Genomic DNA, 10,411 nt, shown 5'->3' with positions numbered 1-10,411 from the left:
TAAAGTATGTAGTGCTCGTGGATTTGTCATTTTTGTATGAATTTACAAATGAAGCTGAAGCTGTGTCCTGTGTGAAGAAAGAAATTGGTGTTACCTGATTTCAGCCACAAGAGGTCTCTGCCACACTGTGAAAATTCAAAGTTCCTCAAAAGGATAAATATATCCACACTTGATGATCAATAAGTGAGAGAAGAATATCATTCATTTATTGCCACCTAATGTCCTGCAGAGTGCTGATGAATTTACACTATATGCATCTTTAACAAACTCTGGAAGCCAAGCAGACACAAGATTCTTAATCTCATTTTGTCAATTGTCTTTTCCTTGAGACTTGAACTGAACTTTAAATGCTTCTCTAGAAGATCCTACATGTAAGTTTCTGATCTCTGGCCTGTAGTTGTGTAGTGGTGTTTCTCTTAATAGAACAATATTGTGTGGAACATGATTTCATCCCTATTTGGTTAAATCTTTTCCAATGTTCAACGGTCAGTTGGAGTGCTGTTAAAATAGGCCGGTGCTACGAGAGAAAGCAACATTTGAGAGCATTCAAGAGCATTTCAACTGCACTACTGATGTGACTGAATATGAGGCACAATTGGCTGCATCAGTTTGATCGGCTAAGGTAGACGCGTGCACAAATAGCGTGCAAATTGAGAAAAAAAAAGGATTTTGATCAAATGCAGTATTACTCACTGTAAAGAAGATGAATGTTTAGTTTAATGTATTCAGCACATCCAGAACTAAAAACTACATTGCATTTGATTCCAAGACAAATCTAGAGATGCTTTGGCAGAAATGGAAAATGCTCTGTTTCATCTCTTTCCCCTGCCACTCCAGCGCTTTCTTTAGTAAAAATTTAAATCTAATTTTCTTTCCCGTCCTTGGGTATTTCCCCACAGAAATGAAGGGATAGTGATTGCTGGGTAAGATTGGAGTGGATCTAATCTCCCGCTGCTCTCAGTCATACTCCATTTCACTGCACATCTAATTTGTCACACTGCTGATGAATATGCCACAAGTTTCATGGGAAAGAGAAGGACATAATGAATATAAAACACACTGGGAGACGGGAGAGGCAATTGCCATACCGCACTAACCACAGTGCATTGTTCATTTGTCCCAGTAAATTGCTGACACTATGCATGCACTATGGCTATATTCATGGGCGTAAATTTCATCTAACAGTTGGGGGGATAATAAAAATAAAATTTCTCAAGAGCAATTTTTGAACGGGCACAAATAATGAAGCCAAAATTGAACTTGTATAGTATATGTGCACACACAGAAAGCCTTACTATTATTAGTGTAGCATGTACTACTTAAGAGGACCGGTGTTTTAATCCAAACCACAATCTTTTTTTCTAATCTTAACTGGTCGTTTTGGTGCCTTCAGGTAAGAGAAAGTCCTAAACGGAAAAACTTGTTTGTTCAAGCAGCAATTATAACCTATATTTACATTTATAGTGGCTGTAGTAGTTTAAAGCAGGAAGTAAGGTGATGAAGTATAGGATTCTGCATAAGGAGGTTAGTTTGAAAATAAAAATAAATGGCAAGTTTTCATTTAATTTTACGGAACAAACGGAGCTACTTCACGTTCAGCATCACGTGCATAACCTTCAGAAAGTGAAGTAGCCTCTGATTTTAAACGCAAACCACGATCTGTTTCTAAACTTAAAGGAACACGCCGACTTACTGGGACTTTGTCTTATTCCCCGTGTGCCCCAGAGTTAGATAAGTCCATACATACCCTTCTCATCTCTGTGCGACGCACCCACCGCTAGCCTAGCTTAGCACAGATCCTGGAGGTAACCTGGTGGCGCTATTTTATGAAACGCTCCTGTGGGTCGTATTAGAGGGTGACCAATATCGTCGTATGGTTTGGAGGAAGTGTTGAAACTTAACTGTCTTAACTTAACTGTTGGAAAAAGTTGTAGCAGGAAAAGTTAACCCTCTCCTTGATTTCATGTTGTTCACGGAGAACCTAGAATGAAAAGGAGGAAATGCGATGCTACAAGCGAGGGGGGTAAGCTTCGCTTCAGAACTCGAACCTCCTATGGCGCCATTTTGATGCTACAAAGAGATCACCTCCCGTTAGCATCCCATTGACTCCCATTCATTTTGACATCACTTTGACAGCGAATAACTTTACATCTGAAGCGTTTAAAGACTCTATTTGTCTGTTGTTTATTTCTAAAGAAACACGACAATGTATAAAAGGCTCCATTACCTCGTACCTCACGTTATGGCTCCGTAGCAGACGCTTTTATAAAAATAGGCTAACGATTGGGTCACACAGTTGAGGAACTACCGTATAGTACAGGAGAAGCTCGCAGACAATTTTGACTTTTAGCTGTTTAGGTTTAATTACTAATGTTAACTAGCATGTTAGTGATCAGTAATTAGCCTGTGTCTATGTTATCTCCTTACATATACCTTACACTCTCCGTCTCTGTAAGATTGGGAATGATTGAGATTTCTCTTGGCACAGCTACCAGAAGACTTCACACTTTCAGACAGGTTGCTCACTTCACATTTACGTCTTCGAGCTCAGTTGGAGGCTGCTCAGTAACGCTCAGTTCACCATAATATTTCTTCTAATATCCTTCACTGGTCTCCGTCCAGAGACACGGGATCTGTTGGTCCATTCTTATATACTGTCTATGGCTACAAGCCACGGCCAAGCGGACCAATCACAGTTGTCGTGGTCTGCGTCTCCGCGACGAGTAGTTACATTTCTGGGGAGGTGCACGTCAGACTGCGGCGAAGGGTCCATATCTATGCGTATCTAGGCGTACATTCAATGCAGAATCAAGCTTCAGAATTTGATCAAGAGGTTAAAACAATAAGAAACAAAGATGGGTTTGTTGCTTGCCTGCAGCTTGTAGGCAGGAGCTCCATGCTGATTTGTTATTATTGACTACGGGGTCTCTGTGTGTGTCCATGGAGAGCATACATCACCCCTCAATGCTGTGCACCCCGCTGTAAAAATGCTTGTTAGAGAATGCATGCATTTATTGCTCATATTCGAGCAACATTGGGAGCATTGCAGACATGCATGTGCAGAAGGTTTATACAAGATTGTTTCGAAGCAGAAGGTACCATAACGTTACATCTGATGGCTCGAATGGAGCACTGCTTCATTACCAGCTTTACCATCGAATAAAAAGAAAAAAACACAAGCAGATGGCATGAATTGCATCTGCATAATTATATTCTCATTTCGTCATTATTCCTTATTACTCGGGTTGTGATTGTCAGGGCGGTGATACACTCGGCAGCAGTCCAAGCAACAGGCAACACAATGAACAGACAGGGTCAAAAATCTGTTCAAATGTTTCCTGGCAACAAGATGTTTCTGTGTGCTGAAGGCAGCAGTTTCATCCCAAATGCTTTTTAAAAGTTGCCCACCACAGAACTGCAGCTCTGTAACTGAGCAAAAAGACTCAGTGAGAGACAGATTTTCAAACCGACCACATCAGACTGTCCTCCGCCCGAAAACGCACCAATAGGTGTTTTGTTCAAGCAGCGATTACGACTCAGCTTTACGTTTCTAGTGGCGGCGCCCTTTAGTGTCCGTAGTAGTTATGCCTGGAGCAAAGCAGGAACTAAGGTTACAAAGTATAACGTGTCCATTTGCAGCGTCATTTTCACGCTTGTAAGCTCTGTAAGCAGCCGCGCAATGCATTCTGGTAGCGTTGCGTCGAGTTGTCCGCTCCTCATTTGCATGAAGTTAAACCCAGGCTACTTTATGCAAATCTGGGTCATCCAGCTCGACTCGCCGCCTTTCAATCTTTTAAACTGACTGTTGTCAATCTGAAATGAGGAGAGATTCAGCAGCTGCAGCTTATTTCTTGCATAAAATGTTTTCAGAGACACATTTCGGTGAATTATTTTCATAAAATTTAGAGAAAGTTTTCCAAACAAGCCGCCACTGTCGTCTGTTTTAAACCGGAGCCCCATGTGAAGCGTTCGTCCAATCAGGTGCAGCCATCGCGGTTGTCAGAGGGTGGAGCCTGTTTTCTTTGCTTGTCAGTGAAGAGAAACTGATTACTGCTAGTGGAGAGCCTATCGAGCGTCCAATGCTGGGGAAACAGAGCGATCGCTGCCGTCCAAAGAAACGCCACAGTGGACACGAACTATAAGATTGACAAATTCCTCACCAGGAGGCAGGTTGGGATAGCCTAGAAATCTAGACGCACCCTAGTGGCAGCAAATTTATTTTGCAGCCAGGATCAGTCTAGGCTCCTCAGGCCCTAGTTGGCTTGCGAGCTGGAAAAACCGAATTCTGGTCAGGCCAATCACATCGTGTATAGAATCGGTGGGCGGGCTTCTGGCTGCTGCTGCTGGGAACAGCGGTCTTCTGGAAGACTTGGAGTTCAGCTTTTCTTTGAGAAAAGAACAAAGAACGGCACTGAAGTCATTCTTAAAAAAGGAAGATGTGTTCGGAGTTTTGCCGACCGGATACGGCAAAAGTTTAATCTATCAACTAGCTTCGCTACCTTCTTCGTTGCTCTGATTGGTTGTAGCGCTATCCTATTGGTGCAGAGGGAATTTGAAAGACAACTGTTTATCCCGCCCCTCGGATTGAGCCCTGTCAATGGTGAGTTCCCAGACCCAACATCTTGATGTGGGTCTGGCTTGTCAGGCAAAGGGTGGATGGGTCAAAGAAACACACCGCGGTTCGTGTCCTGTTTAAAAGTAAAGGAACAGCAAGTTTTTTTTTTGTTACTTTACAGAACAAGCAGAGCCATGTCACTTTCAGTGTCACATGCATAACCAGAAGTGAAGTAATGTCTGATTTTAACCCAAACCAAGTTCTTTTTCTGAACTTAAGTAGTTTTGGTGCCTGTTTTAGTTTTGGTAGTTTTGGTGACTAAACCTAAACAAACTGCGTGTTTATAACCACAACCGTTACGTTCTCTGGTTTAGATATGAGGACGAAAAACGCCCCTGTGGTTCGTAGTAGAGGGTAAGAACTAACAACCCATGTCGTCATATGATTTGAAGGACTTGTTGGACCATATGGAACAATTGAAAAGCGTTTTGTTCTGTCCATCATGCTTGTGCTAAATGCATTGATGAGTTGAGAGTGAATGTCTCTTTAAAGCAAGGAAACGATAGAATCTGTGTGCAGAGCTGCTGCATCACCTATCCATGAGACCGGAGAGTGGCTGATGAGAAAGCCCTTCAGGACTTTTCTCTAAATAGGCATGAAATTATATCTCCCTCTGACTGAGATTAGCGTCCACGGAGCCTCTCGAGTTCTGCACCCTCTTTTCCCCGAGGCTCTCCAATCAAAACGGAGCGCTTTGCAGTTTTTTGTTGCAGTTCTTTGCTCGTTTGTGTTCAAGTTTAAGAAAGTTCATTTTCATCAGGAGGTGCTCTCTGTGTCCCCAAAAGCAATGTTTTGTGCTTATGATTTGTGTTTAATGTCATTCACTGGAAAGAATTTAGTTCCAGGATACAACGATACATGGTACAGAACTTATTAATAAATAGTTAACATATTTATTTATTTTACCAAAGGAAGCTGGGTAGGAGAGTTATTATTGTCACCATAGGCGTAATTTACGGGGGTGGGGGGGACGTAATCATATAATCCTAACTGGCCGGTGAAATGAAGTCAAAGATTTCAAATTGCTGAGGCAAGCAAATATTTGTTGTTAAGATGTGCATGATTCCTTGAAAAAACATCCCAAAACACGTGTAATGTTTTGCATCTGCAGAAAGTTTTGAACAATACAGCTGATAAATTCATTAATAATAATAATATTTACATAAATAAAGACATTTGCACCATAACTTGATGTAGAAAAGGCACAAATTGTTGCAGAAAAATTCACCAGAAAGCAGGAAATTGAGCATTTGATGCTCAAAAACGACCCTGTTACAACTTGTCCCCCCTAATGTTGAGACAAACGTTTTCGCTAGATAGGTGGAGAGCTCAACCCCCCCTCCCCCCTAATGTTGAACCCAAAGTTACGCCATTGATCTTTGCGGGGAGTGACGAGGTTAGAGCCTCGACACCAAATGTCATCGCCGTGATATCCTAAATTTACATAAAACTCACATTCCACATAACTTGGCTGACTGACACTTAGCTGGCGTCTGATTACCTTCAAAAGTTGATGAGCAGGGGTTGTGTTTGTCTCGACTGAAGATTTGGGACACACTTGGGAAGTCTGAGAATGTGCAGAGTGTTTGGGATGATGTCAACCCAAAGACCGAGCCTGTTTCCATTTTTCACGTCGCTGAGGATATTAAAAATGCTAATAGTCCTGGATATAATCATGGTGTCATGTGTGAGACATTTACTGTGGATTTTGTGGTCTGGTGGAAGAGTGGGGATGAAGAGAATCCAGCAGAAGTGTTTTAGAAAACAAACTCCATGTCTTGGTCACACAACATTTCACACTTTCACGAATAATTGTGAGCTTGTGGCTGTTTTGGTTCTTCTGTCTTCATCTGTTTTGTGGTTTTTGAAAAGACCCGGGAACAAAATGTTTTGTGTATGCTGTGAACCATACAGTCGGAACATAAAGCGGTCTGACCAGTAGAGGAAGGGAAAAACCTTACTTAGTTTTCATCATGTTCCAGCCATTATAGTCTCACATTGCCAGACTTTATCTCCACAGCGCTATGGAGTTAAGTCTGGCTCCACCACAGATACATTCTGGGATAGGAGAAAAAAAACCTCTCTGGGTTGTTTGCATTTCTTTAAACCAATCACAATCGTCTTGGGCGGCGCTAAGCTCCGGACGCAGCGACGGTGGCTCTGCTAAATAGTCTCGGGAAGGAACTTGTTTTGGTGGAACCTTTGCACCCCGCAAAAAACAAAAACGAATGAAGTTAACTGTTGACACAATACAGTAACGTGAGCTACTCTTGAAGCATGTCCCTAAGCTTAGCACTCTCACTACACTTCGTAAAGTAAGCGCCACCTCATGGTGAAACACTGCAAGTGAATGAATGGGTGTGGTTACACAGGAATTTAGACATGCCTGGTCAGGACACAGGGTGTGTGTGTGTGTGTGTGTGTGTGTGTGTGTGTGTGTGTGTGTGTGTGTGTGTGTGTGTGTGTGTGTGTGTGTGTGTGTGTGTGTGTGTGTGTGTGTGTGTGTGTGATGGTGATACACCAGTGTTTCACCGTGTGTACTTCGTCCACAGCAATCCCACAAATCGGTCCCAAAACATCCCAGTTAGAGAGTAAATGCAGTAAAAAAAAAATTGTAAATCTTTACAATCATTCCCCGAAAGAACCAAACAGGCCTGTCTTGTCGCACCATCCACATTTACTTCAGAACTTGACATTTTCGCTAGCTCCAAGTTTGTTTCCTGAAGCGAACATAGTTTGAGAATAGCAGCACAGGCAATTATCCTGGCAATGTAATTCCGTAGATCCAGACTACATCCATTAAATAACACATGTTGGGGTTTCCTGATAGATAGATGAGAGGAATTTTTCTGAATGTTTTAAGGCAACTTATGGAGAAGAATGTAGAGGTCTAAAAGACTTTTTAAACTGGAGTTGATGCAAATCTGCAAGAGATGGTGGATCCAAATGAGTGAAACAAGAGCAAAGCAACATATTTCATACCATATGCCAGATATGATAAATATTTTATTTCTGATCAGCAAAAGACACACAATTGATGCATTTGTATCTCATGACTTTTCAGTACAGAGGAAAAACCCAAACATATACACAGTATGGGTATATATGGGTGTATTTTAAAGTGCAAGTGGTTCACAAGGGTCAATCATGCGTTACATAGCATCAGGAACTTCAGTACATTTCCTTAAATCCTCTTTTTGAATCTGATAGTAAAATAACTGTCACTTATATATGAATACAAAATAAACTTTACTAGTCACTGAAGCTTTTTGATTTAGCTTAAGCACAACATTTATCTATTTCAAGTCTTGAGAGGAGAGAGTACCATGAAGTGCCAGAAGTGAGGGAGTCTAAACAGGAGAAACGGTTTCACAAAACTCACCGTGGGTCAATTCAATAATGCTCAACGACCACCTTAAGCACCTTATACTTGTATTAAAATCTAAAACAGAAAATAACTGAAAGCCTTATATACTTTTCTCACTTTTGTTTTTTCCCTAACAGACTTCAGGGGTCACCTAACTTTTCCTAAACCCTAAACAGACATTCAGTATACAAGTACATTCTCTGACATTATGGAAGCAAATAAGAGACATAAGTATTTGAATGTTAACAGCCACTGAATACTTACTATGTTACTGAAATATTTTACTTTAAAACCCACATATCTGAATTTTGCAAATTCAAAAGCTGAATTTAAAAGAAAAAAAAGAAAAATTCAAATGTCACAAATTCAGATCCAAAAATTCAAGTTTCAGCATAAAATAAATAAAAATATATTCAGGTTGCTCAAATTCCATTGGTCAAATTCTGACTTAAATATTAAAGTGGAACTAATTAACATAGCAAACATCCGGGCTAACCAGAACAGGATAGGCAATCGAGCATGAATGCAAATTAACCAACTTCCGGCCTATCAGAGCACGGCCTGTCAGTCATGCAATCCAAGAAAGCGGCTCGAAAATTGAAACTCAAATGTGACAGCCAGGGAGAACGAGGTCCAGTTTCCAACTTGAATTTTTGGATCTGAATTTTTGGATCTGAGCTTTCAACTTTTCAAATTTCAAATCAAGATAGTTCACATTTTAATTTCATAGAGGTGAATTCAGAACAACTTTTAAAGTATTCAGTGGCTGTTAAAATTGAAATACTTATGTCTCTTATTTGCTTCCATATTAAATTACCTTTTACATTTGACTTTGTGAGGAAACAGTCAATTTGCCCTTGCCAAATATGTTCGACACAAGAGATGTTCATAGAAAATAAATATGAAGACAATCAAATGTTTAAAATGTAAATGAGCTCACTGTGTCGACAGACCAGAGCGGCCGCAGGAGACGGGCATCTGGACAGCATCATATAGGGAAGTAACTGTTTAGCAGCAACTGTTGGGTTTTGGATTTACCCATGGACAACAAAGATACAGACATATGTATCAATAGTACATGAAGAAGCCCTGACCCTTCAGGATGCGAAATATTCAAACTGATTTCCATTCACTGGGTGAATAATATAATAATGTTTCAATGCCCTTTATAGTGGTTAAGATGCAAAGTGCATATTTAACATAAAATAATAAGCTAGGATGTACTACAGTGTGACTATAGCTTTTTTTTGTTTTTTTTTCAACCTGGACCCTATTTTCATGTTTTTGTAACTAAGTGATGGAAGGGAACAACGATCTTTGAAATTGGTCCAGTAATAAGCAAGACAACAAGCTGAAATCTAAAGTTAATGGGCAATTGCGCGACTTCAATTTCCAGCCACTGACAGGCTCAGATTATTATTGTGTCTGACAACATTATGGAAAGGATCCCTACAGAGTAAGATACTTTTTGTTTAACATCAAACAGCCCCAAAATCACCACCACCAAACACACCAGACTCAATGTAAATAAACAGTAATTTTTTTTAATCGTAAAACACACTTCATTCAAAGTCGACAGAAACTAAATAAAACTATCAAAAGCCGTCTTGGTTCGTATTTCCACTGTTCCAACAATCACCACTCTGGTTTGGTTGAAATAAACCCTTAATTCACCCATTTACATGTGGAAATATGCTGGCTCTATACACGCTAAAAGTCCTGATTATTTACATGGAGTCTGGTGGAGTTTGGTGATGGGGATTTCGTGGCTGTTTCATGTTAAACAAAAAGGATCTTACTCTTTAACAAGAAGGTCTATCTCTGTAGGGATCCTTTCCATAATGTTGTCTGACACTTAGAATAATAATCTGAGCCTGTCAGCGGCAACAACAGCACTTTTAGTGGACGGAAACTGACGGTGCACATTTGCCCTATAGGATTACATTGCAGCGCGGTTCACGGCTGCCGGTTACAGCGTTCTCGCTCAATAAAGGAACAATGTCAAGATAGACAGCAATGCATGGGAAAGTAGGGTCCAAGTTAAAAAACAAAATTACCCTTTAACTTCCCAAGAGATTCCTTCAGAACTGCTGTCCTGTCGCAACAAATGACAGGAAAGAAAATGCTCGTATTGACAGAAGAAAAAGAAACACCAGTTTACAACAAAAACCACAGAAACATAAAGCAATATAAAGGAGCGATGCCTTTACACTGAGTGCAGTATGAGAGCATACACGCTGCCGCTTTATTCACACAGCATCAGCTGGCACTGAATGAAATAAAGGTCAACGTCTGTGTTGCTGTGAATCCTTTGTATGTGAGATTATTGCATAGTTTGGAATTCTTAACATAGCTGTATTAAATTGACACTGACATCGCTTTTTCTGGTCCGTGCTTCACTCTTATCAATCAAGGACTATATATATATA

This window comes from Perca fluviatilis, chromosome 6 (genome assembly GCF_010015445.1).
Source record: "Perca fluviatilis chromosome 6, GENO_Pfluv_1.0, whole genome shotgun sequence".
Classification (NCBI taxonomy): Eukaryota; Metazoa; Chordata; class Actinopteri; order Perciformes; family Percidae; genus Perca; species Perca fluviatilis.
This window is presented reverse-complemented; position numbering follows the sequence as displayed.